This window comes from Aotus nancymaae, unplaced genomic scaffold (genome assembly GCF_030222135.1).
Source record: "Aotus nancymaae isolate 86718 unplaced genomic scaffold, 86718_ANA_hifiasm-v0.15.2.pri h1tg000030l, whole genome shotgun sequence".
Taxonomy (NCBI): domain Eukaryota; kingdom Metazoa; phylum Chordata; class Mammalia; order Primates; family Aotidae; genus Aotus; species Aotus nancymaae.
Window position 1 is genome coordinate 36,545,657 of NW_026988443.1, and position 14,428 is coordinate 36,560,084.

At 40.3% G+C, this 14,428-nt stretch overlaps 1 protein-coding gene across 1 annotated transcript in view; it reads left to right on the forward strand.

Moving 5' to 3' along the window:
* The window catches only part of HSD17B2 (hydroxysteroid 17-beta dehydrogenase 2), a 73,032-nt gene that overhangs the window by 50,297 nt on the left and 8,307 nt on the right, over nt 1-14,428 (forward strand). The gene's annotated exons all lie outside the window — the stretch shown is intronic.

The following is a 14,428-nucleotide window of genomic DNA, read 5'->3' on the forward strand; positions in this document are numbered from 1 at the left end:
AGCCCAAACTTCTTACTCTGTTATGTATTTTCATTGAAGGGAAACTCTGAATGAGTGTGAAAATAAATCACATATCTCACACTTATTCTCATTCTCTGATTGTGCAAATTCTTTATAGCCAGCCTTACTATGTCCATTCTATTTTCTTCAAATCATCACCAAGTTAACTTGTCTGAAACAAAACTTGCTGTCAGCCCTCCAAAATGCCTAGGACTACAGCTAAGATCTCTACAAGGAAAACTACAAACACTGCTCAAAGAAATCAGAGATGACACAAACAAATGGAAAAAACATCTCATGCTCATGGATAAGAAGAATCAATGTAGTTAAAATGGCCATACTGCCCAAAGCAATTTATAGATTCAATGCTATTCCTATTAAGCTACCATTGAGGCTCTTCACAGAACTAGAAAAAAATGATTTAAAAATCCATATGGAACCAAAAAAAGAGCATGAATAGCCAAGGCACTACTAATCAAAAGGAACCAAGCTGGAGGCATCACACTACCCAACTTCAAACTATACTACTGGGCTATAGTAACCAAAACAGCATGATCCTGGTACAAAAGCAGACACATAGATCAATGGAACAGACTAGAGAACCCAGAAATAAGACCACACACCTACAGCTGTTTGATCTTCGACAAACCTGAGAAAAACAAGCAATGGGGTAAGGATTCCCTATTCAATAAACGATGCTGAGGTAACTGGCTAGCCATAGGCAGAACACTGAAACTGGACCCTGACTTCTTTTTGTCCTAGTCTTTTGAGTTTCAGAACTTTGAGTCATCTTGGATTTATTTTTCCCCATGCCTCTCTCTTCTTTCTTTCACCTACTCACCAAGATGTATGAAGTTTTCCTTCCTTGAATCTTTATGTCCCAGAGAAACTTTAGAAATGAGTTTATTTGTAGGGCTCAGAAACCACCCAAAGTACTTTATAAAGCTGTTAAAACAGTTGCAAGGAATCAGAAGAGATGGGAGGCATATGCACCCAACAGGGCAGGGAGTTTGTTTAAAGACAGAAACAATGCCTTATAAAGACAGGAAAGAGATATTTCATGCAAATGGAAACCAAAAAGATCAGGAGTAGCTATACTTATATCAAGGAAAATAGATTTCAAGACAAAAACCATAAAAAGAGACTAAGAAGGTTATTATATAGTGATAAAAGTGTTACTTCAGCATGAGGACATAACCATTGTAAATATACACGCACCCAACACCAGACCACCCAGATATATAAAGCAAATATTATTAGAGCTAAACAGATAGATAGATCCCAATACATTAATAGCTGGAGACTTCAGTACTCCACTTTCAGCTTTGCATAGATCATCCAGACAGAAAATCAACAAAGAAATATCAGACTTAATCTGCACTATAGACCAACTGGACCTAATTGTTATTTACAGAATAACATTTCATCCAAAGGCTGCAGAATACACATTCTTCTGCTGAGCACATGGATCATCCTCAAGGATGTTAGGATACAAAACAAGTCTTAAAACATTAAAAAAAAAAACCCACCAAAATAACATCAAGAATCTTCTCTGACCACAATAGACCAAAACTAGAAATCAAAAATAAGAGGAGTTTTGGAAACTGTACAAACACATGGAAATTAAACAAGATGCTCCTGAATAACCAGTAGGTCAATGAAAAAAATTAAGAAGGAAATTTAAAAATTTCTCAAAACAAGTGATAATGGGAATCAAACATACCAAAGCCTATGGGATATGGCGAAAGTAGTACTAAGAGGGAAGTTGATAGCTGTAAATGCCTATATCCAAAAAGTAGAAAAATTTCAAGTAAGCAACCTAGCAATGCACCTCAAAAAACTAGAAAAGCAAGAGCAAACCAACCTCAAAATTAGTAGAAGAAATAATAAACATCAGAGCAGAAATAAATAAAATTGAAAAGAAGAAAACAAATACAAAAGATCAACAAAATGAAAAGTTGGTTTCTGAAAAGATAAACAAAATTGACAAACTTTTAATAAGCCTAACAACAAAAGAGAGAAGACCCAATAAAATCAGAGAGGACAAAGGAGACATTACAACCAATACTGCAGAAATTCAAAGGATCATTAGAGGCTAACATGAGTAACTAACTATATGTCAACAAATTGGAGAACCTAGAAGAGATAGATAAATTCTTACAGACAGCCTACCAAGATTGAACCATGAGGAAACCCAAAACCTGAATGGACCAATAAAACCTAAGTAACGAGTTTGAAGCCATAGTAAAAAGTCTCCAAGCAAAGAAAAGGCTGGGACCTCATGGTTTCGCTGCTGAATTTTACCAAACTTTTTTTTTTTTTTTTTTTTTTTTTGAGATGAAATCTTGCTCTGTCACCCAGGCTAGAGTGCAGTGGCATGATCTTGGCTCACTGCAACCTCCACCTTCCAGGTTCAAGCAATTCTCCTGCCTCAACCTCCTGAGTAGCTGGGATTACAGGTGCCTGCCACCATGCCCAGTTAATTTTTGTATTTTTAGTAGAGTCAGGGTTTCACTATGTTGGTTAGGCTGGTCTTGAACTCCTGACCTCAGGTGATCCACCTGCCTCGGCCTCCCAAAGTGCTGGGATTATAGACATGAGCCACCATGCCTGGCATTTTTTTTTTTTTTTTTTTTTGAGATGGGGTTTTGTTTTGTCACCCAGGCTGAAGTGCAGTGGCACAATCTCAGCTTACTGCAAGATCTGCTTCCCGGGTTCAAGCGATTCTCCTGCCTCAGCCTCCCTAGTAGCTGGGATTACAGGCACTGGCCACCACGCCCAGCTAAGTTTTGTATTTTTCATAGATATGGGACTTCACCATGTTGGCCAAGCTGGTTTTGAACTCCTGACCTCAGGTGATTCACCTGCCTCGGCCTCCCAAAGCGCTGAAATTACAGACTTGAGCCAACATGCCCAGCCCAATTTTACCAACTTATAAAGAACTAATGGGAATATTTCCAAACTTATGCTACAAGGCCTGTATTTTTCTGACAGTAAAACCAGAAAAGATAAGTTAAAAAAAAAGGAAGAAAACTACAGGCCAAAATGCCTCCTGAATGTTGATGTAAAAATCCATAACAAGATACTGGCAATGGAATTCAATAGCACATTAAAAAGATCATTCATCATGACTAAGTGGGATTTATCCTAGGGATGCAGGGATGTTTCTTACACAAATCAGTGTGATACAGTATCTCGACAGAACGAAGGACAAAACCATATGATCATATCAACTGATGCAAAAAAAAAATCATCTGAGAAAATTCAGTATCTTTTCATGATAAAAACCTTCAATTAAAAAAAAAAACCTATGCATAGAAGGAACATCCCTCGACATAACAAAAGCCATATATAATAGGCCTATAGCTAGTGTCATGATGAATGGGAACAAACTGAAATCCTTTCCTCTAAGATCTAGAACATGACAAGGATGCCCACTTTCACTACTGTTACGCCACATAGTACTGGAAGTCCTGGCTAGTGCAAGCAGACAAACAAAGAAATAAAGAGCATCCAAGTTGGAAAGGAAGAAGTTGAATTATCCTTGTTTGCAGATCATATAATATTATATTTGATGCAAAACCTAAAGACTCCATCAAAAAACAATTAAAACTGATAAACATTCAGTAAAGTTGCAAGATACAAAATCAACATACAAAAATCAGTAGCATTTCTATATGCCAACAGCAAACAATCTGAAAGAGAAGTCAAGGAAGTAATCCCATTTACAATAGCTATAAATAAAATGAAATATTTGGAAATTAACCTAACCAGAGAAGTGAAAACTCTCTACAATGAAAATTATATAATATTGATGAAAGAAATTGAAGAGGACACAAAAAATTGAAAGATATTCCAGGTCCATAGATTGGAAAAAGTCAATATTGTTAAAACGTCTATATTACTCAAAGAAATCTATAGATTCAGTGCAATCCCTACCAAATACTAATTACATTCTTCATAGACATAGAAAAAGCAATCCAAAAATTTATATGGAAGCACAAAAGACTCAGAAGACCCAAAGCTACCCTGAGCAAAAAGAACAAAACTGGAGGAATCACATTACCTGACTTCAAATTATACTACAGAGCTATAGTAACCAAGACAGTATGTTACTGGCATAAAAACAGACATATACGCCAAAAGAACAGGATAGAGAGAATCCATAAATAAATCTACACATCTATGGTGAACTCATTTTCAACAAATGCCAACAACATACACCAGGGAAAGACAGTGTCTTCAATAAATGGTGATGAGAAAATTCAGTCAGGTGCTGTGGCTCATGCCTGTAATCCCAACACTTAGGGAGGCCGGGTGGATCACTTGAGCCGAGGAGTTCAAAACCAGCCTGGGCAACATGGCAAAATCCTGTCTCTACAAAAAATGCAAAATAATAGCCAGGTGTGGGCATGTGCCTGTAGTCCCAGCTACAGGGGAGGCTAGGGTGGGTGGATCACTTAAGATCGGTGGTGGTAAAGGCTGCAGTGAGCTTTGATCATACCATTGCACTCCAGCCTCAGTGACAGAATGAGACCCTGAAAAGAAAGAAAGAGAGAGAGAGAGAGAGAGAGAAGAAAGGAAGGAAGGAAGGAAGGAAGGAAGGAAGGAAAAGAAAGGAAGAAAGATATAAAACTGTATATCTATATGCAGAAGAATGAAACTAGATCCATGTCTCTCACCATATAAAAAAATCAAATCAAAATGGATTAGATACTTAAATCTAAGACCTGAAACTACAAAACTATTTTACTATAAGAAAACATTGGGGAAACTCTCCAAGACATTGCAACTGGCAAAGATTTCTTGAGTAACACCCAACAAGCAGAGACAAATGAGATCACATAAAGTTAAAAAGCTTCTCCACAGCAAAGTATGCAATCAACAAAGTGAAGAGACAACCCACAGAGTGGGAGAAAATATTTGCAAACTACACATTTGACAAGGGCTAATAATCATAAAATATAAGGAGCTCAACAACTCTATAGGAAAGAATCTAATAATGTGATTTAAAATGTACAAAAGATCTGAATAGACATTTTTCAGAAGAAGACAAGACATAAAAATGGCAAATAGGTATATGAAAATGGGCTCAGTATCATTGATCATTAAAGAAATGCAAATCCAAACCACAATGAGATATTATCTCACCCCAGGCAAAATGGCTTTCATCCAAAAGTCAGGCAGTAACAAATGCTGGCAAGGATGTGGAGAAAGATTACCTTTGTACACTGTTGGTGGGGATGTAAATTAGTACAACTGCTATGGAGAACAGCTCTAAAAATAGAGCTGCCCTATTTTTCAGCAATCGCACTGCTATGTATGTACCCAAAAGAGAGGAAATCAGTATATCAAGGAGATATCTGAAGTTCCATGTGTGTTGCGGTACTGTTATAGCCAAGATTTGGAAGTAACCTGAGTGTCCATCAACAGATGAATAAATGAAGAAAATGTGGTACATATCCACACAATGGAGTACTATGCAGTCATAAAAAAGAATGAGATATTGTTATTTACAATAACATGGATGGAACTGGAAGTCATTATGTTAAATGAAATAATGTAATGAGCATAAAGACAAACTTCTCATGTTCTCACTCATTTGTGGGAGCTAAAAGTTAAAACACTAAAACTCATGGAGGTAGAGTAGAATGATGGTTACCAGATGCTGGGAAGAGTAGTGGAGGGGACTAAAAAGTGGGGAGTAGGAACGATTAATGGGTACAAAAAATAGAAAGAATGAATAAGATACAGTATTTAATAGCACAACAGAGTATTTGATGGCACAATCGTCAATAATAATTGAATTGTATGTTTAAAAATAACTAAAAGAGTATAACTAGATTGTGCGTAACACAAAGGATAAATGCTTAAGCTGATGGATATCCCATTTAACCTGATCTAATTATTATGCATTGCATGCTTATATAAAAACATCTCATGTTGCTCATAAATATAAACATCTACTATGTAACCACAAAACATTAAAAATTAAAAAAAACAACAAAGCTCTTAAATGATCAATTTTCCTCCGTGTTAGTTTGCTAGGGCTACCATAAGTAAGTACCACAGACAATGTGTCTTAAAAAAACAGAAATTTCTTTTCTCACAGTTCTGGAGGCTGGAAGTCCAAGACCAAGGTGTCGGTAGGGTTGGTTTCTCCTGAGCTCTCTCTCCTTGGCTTTCAGATGATCACCTTCTTGCTGCGTCCTGACTTGGTCATCTCTCTGTCTGTTACACCCCTGGTGCCTCTTCCTCTTCTTATAAGAATGGCAGTCATACTGAATTAGGGCCCTACTCTTATGATCCTGTTTAACCATAACCATCTTTTTGAAGGTTCTGTCTCCAAATATAGTCATGTTCTAAGATACTGGAGGTTAGGACTGCAACATATGAACTTTTGTTGGGGCTGGGGAGGACAACTCAGTCCATAACACCTTAATTGATAAGGAACAGGGGAATTCAGCAGAGAACACAATGAGGGACTCCCTAGGACTTACTGGAGTTTTGTGAAACAATAGAAAAGGATTTGAGCTGGAAAAGAAAAAGCTAGAATGTAATACAAGAATTAGAAAAGTCAAAGTATGTCTAAAAGGCTATCTATAATCAACAAATCCACAGAAATTAACATTCAATGTAATGCTGACTTGTTGATGTATCTTTGGCAAAATTAATGTAATAGTAATTTTGTAAAGTGTGCTTATTTGGGAGTTCATTGCTGTTGTTTTCATTTTGAAGCAAAGTGCATGGAGAAGGAGAGGCAGTCAGTCACTAATAAGGGCTCCAGAAGAGGCACGTGGTTGCCCTGACCCACCAGATTGTCTTCTGTCTGGCAACTCTGTCACCTTCTGAATAACAAGAATTTTGGTGGCACAGATTTATCGTGGAACTGTGTACCAGCCAGGAAAAACAGAGCTGGAATTGATGATTCTGTTCCAGTTATTTGTTGCTGCAGAGTAAATAACCCTGAAGAAACTCTCAGGCTGCTGTGAGTAAGCAGCTGGTCTGGGAGGCAGAATAATGGATTCCCAGAAACATACACATCCCAATGTCTGAAGACTGTGAGCCCGTTACCTCACATGGGAAATGGGACTGTGCACATGTGATTGAGTGAAGGATCTTGAGATGAGGAGGTTATCCTGGATGATCTGGGTGGATCTGATGCAATTACAAGGGTCCTCGTAAGAAAGAGGCATGAGGACCAGAGTTGGAAGATGGTACCCAGCTGACTTTGAAGATGGAGGAAGGGACCAGGAACCAAGGAATGCAGGTGGCTTCTAGAAGCTGGAAAAGTCAAGTGAACTAGTTCTCCCCTAGAGCCTCCTAGAGATAAACCTAGTTGCCTAAACATTACAAATTTATTACGATAAAGTCAAGGACACTGCTGAGTCCTTGACTTTATCATAATAAATTTATAATGTTTAGGCAACTAGGTTTGTCGTAATTTGTTACAGCAGCCATGGGAAACTAATGTGTCTGGTTTGAGCTGGGTATCAGATCAAATACCTTTGGGCCTATCCCATTTTCTTTAAAGGTTGGGTACCCTTCCTCCATGTCTAGTCTCTTTCTCCACAGAAAAAACTTGTGGAGGCTGGCTTACTTTCCAATACCCAACACTGACTGTCAAATCAAGGATCAAGGTTCACCCTGCCCCAGGCTTTCTATGCCCTTCTGGAGGACATCCAGGCCGATGTCCTTCTTAGCAAGGTATTCGTTCTTGCTGTAACAATAAGTGCATGTTTTACCATCCTCATTTGGCTCTCTCTACAGGCCAATCTTAAACGAGCTCTGATTTACAACAAATCACATGCACCTAAAAACTGATTCCAAACATTTGTCTTTTTTTTACCCTCAAATTTAAACTTCATTCCTCCCGATCTTACGTAACTCAGGTCACCATGGACACTTTCTCCTCACTCTTTATACCATGTTGAATGAACACTTAGCACTTTATCACGTTCCCAAATGGCAGAACCGACTCCAGAAAACAGATTTTATTAGAGATTTTATATACCACAAAGCACAATTTAATGAAATTCCCCTTTAGATGTTTTTTTTTCCTCTCCTTCCAAAGGTCTTCAGTTGCCAGCCGCCTCCCCTCTGGTTACCTCCCCATCCCTGTCCTTCCTGGCTCCCAAATCCCCCTTGTTTCTTTCCTCGTCTTTCCCCCTCCTTCCTTTCCCCATGACCAGCACGTTCATATCACATCCACCTACTCTTAGCTGCTCAATAAACTAAACGCTTCCATTGGATATGCCCTCCTCAGAAGGCAAGAGGTGTGCAGAATAGGAGAGAAAAAGATTGCAAATCGTGTTTGCTGTTGATTTGTCTGCTCTATTCACTTCCTCTCTGGAACTCTCACAAGCAAACTGAAGCTTTCCCAGATGAACTTCCCTAACTTCTCTCTCCTGTTGTCACTCATCCTCCTCTTCATCCTTGCCTCCTTTCTACTAACTCCTTCTCTCTCCCTGGGTCTTTCATTCCACCCCCGGCTGTGCTTTAAGGATCATTCCTCTTCGGGCTCTCAATCCTCTCCTCTTTGAGCTGGACTGGGAGCCAGGAGGGTGGAACTCTCCCCTCCACTTCCTGGTTGGGTGACACTCCTGGAAACCCTGAGGCCCTATAGCCTCTCTAAGCTCTACTTTTGCCCCCATAAAGTGGAGGCAATGAGAGTGGATGAATAAGCAGAGGTAATACGACCACATAGGGTGTTCTCAGGCTTTCATAAAAAATCCCCATAAAGTTCTTCGCATAGCTGCTCATGTGTAGTATGTCTTCCCTGAAGATTATGAGTTATTATTATTTTTATTAATGGACACTGCCCTGCAATTTTTTATTTTTTCTTTTTTAAATTAATTTTAATTTTAAGTTCCGGGGTACATGTTTGTTCACTGCAGCACTATACACAATAGCAAAGACATGGAATCAATCCAAATGCCCATTGATGATAGACTAGATAAAGAAAATGTGGTACATATATACCATGGAATACCATGCAGGCATAAAAAGGAATGAGATCATGTCCTTTGCAGGGACATGGATGGAGCTGGAAGCCATTATCCTCAGCAAACTAACACAGGAACAGAAAACCAGACAACCCATGTCCTCACTGTAAGTGGGAAACTGAACAATAAGAACTTCTTTTCCCCTTTTCCCCTGAGTTCCTTCAAAAGCCAGGTGACTTTCAGCCTCTATTTCTTGACAACCTCATTAACTCATTAAAGTTTGGCTCCTTTGTTTTCCGTTAAAGACTGCTCAGTTACCTGTGCCCACTGGCCACTTGTCACTCTCCTTGCTGTCTCTATCGGGCAGAATCTCCACACCTTCCCCTGACCTTCTACCTGCTGTCCAGCCTCAGTGAGAAGTTCCATGTGCCTCTCATTTGGGCAGAGGCAGCCAGAATTGGAACGTATGCATTGCTTAAAAGGATGTTCGTCTGAAAGTTCAAACTTCCAAAGTGTCCTCCTCAGTAGGTGTCTTTGCAGCTTTTTTAATGTGCATATGAATATACCACATTTAAAGAATCCATTCATTAGCTGACGGACACTTAGGTTCTTCCCCATTTTTGGCTATTATGAATAATGCTTCTCTGAATATTTTTTGAATAAGGTTTTGTGTGGACACTGTAAATTTTTTGTAAAGGTTAGTTAATATTTCTATCACTTTCTGTGTCCCTGGGAAAGTTACTTAAACTCTCTACACTTCAGTGTTTTCATTTTTTGAAATGAGGTTCATGAGGATAATACTAGAATCTACCTCCTATGACAGTTGTGATCATTAAATACATTTAGAGTTGATGTTAAAACACTCAGAACAGTGCTTGGCATATAGTAGACACCTAATAAATATTAAGAGTTTTTATGAAGCATCCATTACAATTCAGGCATTTGTTGAATGCTGTCAGGTATATGATCCCAATAGCCTATGTAATGTGGCTATCCTCATTTTGCAGTTATAAAAACCAAGGTCAGAAGGGTTCAGTGACTGGCCTATAAGGTAGAACTTGAACCTGAACTTTAGTCGGATTCACCAAGCCACCTCCTTCCCCGGTGACTCAGTGTAACCATATGTTACCATCACATCAAACACCAGGCCAAAGGGTCTAAGATGCTCTTCCCAGTGGTAACTTCTTGGCCATTTTTGTTTTCTGCTAGCTCCACTGTTAGATGCTTGTTCCAACCTAACTCCCATTCTCACGTGGGAATAAAGGCAACACAACCCATGTCTTCTAAATATACTCCTAAGGGTGAGAAGTTTCAGGACTGGGATGGGGAGAAACATTTCTTCTTTAAGTTCTTCTCTAAGAAATGCCATCTAGAGTCAACCACATCCTCCCCTCCAATGTCCTTCCCTCCTACATCTTCCATCCCTAAAGAAGGGAACACAAAAGAGTGAGAGACATCATATAGATAAACAGGGAAGAATCTTCTAGGATGCCAGGCAAGCAGAATGAAGACAGACTGCCTGGGTTTTAATCCTGTCTCTACCAATGACAACTGCATGATGTTGGGCACAATTGTGAACCTCTGAGTTGCAGCTTCCTCATTAGAAGACAACGACAATAGTAATTGTTTCCTCTGGGGGCCATGGAGAGATGAGATGAAATAACACATGTTTAAGCATCAGCCTTGCGCTTGGCATGCAGTGAATGGTCCAGTAGCATTCGCGACCCAAAAGCCATCCCCCGTGAGGGTCTGGGGGAGCAGCTGACAGTCTGTGTGCTTGTGTCTTCTTATCCTGCCAGCTGCTGGCATCACTGCCTCTGACTCTGACACCGAATTACCCTCCATCCTCTGCCCCGTCACTCACTAGCTCTTGAGTAGATGACCCCAACAGGTCATTCTTTCCAGATTTGATCACATCTACTGCAGGAGAATTCTCCCCACTGTAATAACACGTTGACCATCCTTCCCAAACAAATAGCATAGCTCTTTAACCCAAATCCCAGCAAGGCAGTTGGATAAATATTTAACCAAGGATCAGAAGTATTGGGAGGCAACTCTGATGGTATAAAGGGCAGTTGGAAAATCTTTCTGTTTGAGAGGCCTAAAAACGTCTCCTGGCCAGTTTTCCTCTTCAGAAATATCTGCACAAACACTTGTGTGTAATTGCTTGCTATGCTTGAAAACAAGACCCTCTAAAATGACTCAGGCCTCAGAGATTTTGTATCATTGTGGCTTGAATCTTGTTCTTGGGTCATTAGCTGGGTGACCTGACCCAGGTAACCTTGTCTGCCTCTATCTTCAAATGAGGGTCATGTTGCACCTAAGTCCAGGGTAATATTTCTCAGACTTGGCACTATTGGCCTTTTGGTGGGGAGAATTCTTTCTGCAGAGGGACTGTCCCATGCATTATGAGTGTTTAACAACCTATGTCCTTGACCCATTAGATAATAGTAGCACCCACCCCTAGTTGTGACACATCTTCAGATATTTCCCATGATCACTGGGGTGCAAAATCACCCCCAGTTGAAAATCTCTGATCTTGGCTGCCAATTTCAATGCATTGTGGGTTCTGAGTGCATAGCACAGTTACTGGTATATAGGAAGTACCCGAGTAAAAGGGCTCTCTCTAATGAGAGATAATAATCATAGCTGTCTGCTACATCAAGCTGGGTTTTTGTTTTCATTTTTAGTTTTTACATTTTAAACCCAGGATTAGAGGAAGTGGGAAACAACTCTGATTGTACAAAGGGCAGTTGGAAAAGCATTCTTTTTGAGGCCTAAAACCTTTTTTGGGCCAGTTTTCCTCCAGAAATCACAGACTACACACCTGTGTACAATTGCATGCTATGCTTGAATAAGAAGGGTTGAAAATAAACCCCTCTAAAACAGGTAGCCCTCTGTTGCCCAGGTTGGAGTGCAGCGGCATGATTGTAGCTACCTATAACCTTATAACTTTACTTTTTGGGTGGAGACAGGGCTCAGGCAAGATAAATCATGGCTAAGAAGCTATTCTCTCATGGATAAAACATGCTGAGGTAGAAGAATAAAAGAGACTTTGGCAAGGAAAAGGGATTAATTGCAAAATGCTGGCATCAAGAGAACAAAGACAAGTACATATGCAAAACTGGAGCTATGTTTGGTTTGGTGAAACTTACCATGGATTAAGAGCTGGTGAAACCAGGATGCATGGAAAGATAAGACCAAGGAACCCTGAGGTCCTTCTCCCACCCCTGAACAGTCATGCAAATGTCCTGGTTTAGGCAGAGAAAAATACTCCTGAAGTCATCCCTGGGTTTTGCTGAGATGTTCATGGTCTCTTGAAGTAGAGTGGCTTCTTCTTTTTTTTTTTTTTAATTTAAAAAAATGAGATACAATTGACGTACACTAAAGTACTCAAATTTAAAGTATACAATTTAATAAGTTTAGACATATACATATATATATACATCTATCTATCTATCTATCTATCTATCTATCTATCTATCTATCTATATACACCCATAAAAGCATTACCACAATCATGACAGTGTATATGTTTCATCATTCTCCAAAGCTTCCTTGTCCTCCTTTCTAATCCCTCCCTGGACCCTCCCCCATATTAATTTGCCAGGGCTGCCATAACAAAATAGCATAGATTGGGTAATTTAAACAACCAAAATTTATTTCTCAAAGTTCTGGAGACTAGAAGTCCCAGATCAGGGTGCCGGCATGGTCAGGTTCTGGTGAAGACTCTCTTCCTGGCTTGCAGATGGCCATCTTCTCACTGTGTGCTCACGTGGTACAGAGAGAGAATAAATAAGCTCTCTGGTGTCTCTTCTTAAAAGGGCACTAATCCCTCTCATCCTGAGGGCTCCATCCTCATGACTTAATTACCTCCCAAAGGCTCAATCTCCTAATACCATCACACTAGGGGTTAGGACTTCAAAATACGAATTTTGATGGGGGTGGGCACAATGTTCATGGCACTCCCACCCTTCAGGTAACCACTGATCTGTTTCACTAGAGATTAATTTGCATTTCCTAGAACTTTATATAAAGGGAATTATACCAAAGAGTACATGCCCTCTTTTGTTTGGCTCTCTCACTGCCCATAATTCTTTTGAGACATCCATGTTGTTACATGTATCAGGTTCATTCCCTCTGACGGCGGAGTGGTGTTCCATCATATGGCTGGGCCGCAGTTTGCTTATTCATGCACCCAGTGGATGCTTCTTTGACCTGGGAAATCTTTGCCAAGACTGGGAGCCCTGTTGTCACAGGTCTAGCCTTCCTGTGAGACTTCTTGAGGCACTGTGAGCCCTCACTGCCTTCACCCCTTCATAGTGTCAGTGTCTTCCTGCTGAAGACCACCAGGAATGCAACTCAATTCATTTTCTAGGGCGGCTGTAACAAAGTATCACAAACAGAGTGGTTTAAAACATCTGCAAATTATTCTTTTGTAGTTCTGGAGGCCAGATGTCTAAGCCAAGCGTTAGCAGTGCTGTGCATCTTCTCGAGGCTCTGGGAAAGAGTCCATCCTTGCCTCTTCCAGCTTCTGGTGGCCCCAGGTGTTCCTTGGCTTGTGCAACATAACCCCAATCTCTGCTTCCATCTCCATGTGGCCTTCTTCCTTGTGTCTTCTCTTTTTCTGTCTCTGATGACACCCATGATTAATCAGATTCAGGGCCCATCCTAATCCAGGATGATCTTATCTAGAGATCCTTGCCTCAGACTGTTATTCCAAGTAGATCACTCCCTTTCCTGGCTTCCTTTGATCTTGCCTTCCATTACTTCCTTACAGCTGGTTCAGTGACCAACTCAGTTTAAGGCTGAATCTCACCAGGTTCTAAGTTAAATGTGATTTAGGTGGGATACAGAGCATCTGCCCTAGCCCTAGAATATATCCTTTCTCACATCCTCTTACAGAAATGCCCCACCATTCCCCATGATATGCATTATTTCTCGTTGGAACCCAATCCATTTGATTATAGGTGCTGTAGTGGGTTGAATAGTGAACCCTCCTCCCCGCTAAAAGATATGTTCACCGGGAACCTCAGAAGGTAGGTTGATCAGGATAGAAGATCAGGGCCTGGTGGGTGGATGCTCTTCATCTTACCTAAACCCATTTTTTTGTTTGTTTGTTTTTTCAGACGGAGTTTCACTCTATTGCCAGGCTGGAGTGCAGTGGCGTGATCCCAGCTCACTGCAACCTCTGCCTCCTGGGGTTCGAGTGATTCTTATGTCTCAGCCTCCCATGTAGCTGAGATTACAGGCATGCGATACCATGCTTGGCTAATTTTTGTACGTTTAGTAGAGACAGAGTTTAACCATGTTGGCCAGGTTGGTCTTGAACTCCTGACCTCAGGTAATCTGCTCACCTTGGCTTCCCAAAGAGTTGAGATTACAGGTATAAGACACTGTGCCCAGCCCTAAATTACATTTTGCTTAGGAGTTGGGCAAGATTGATCCTTCGACTTGGTTTGTTGTCATACCAGCTGCAATAG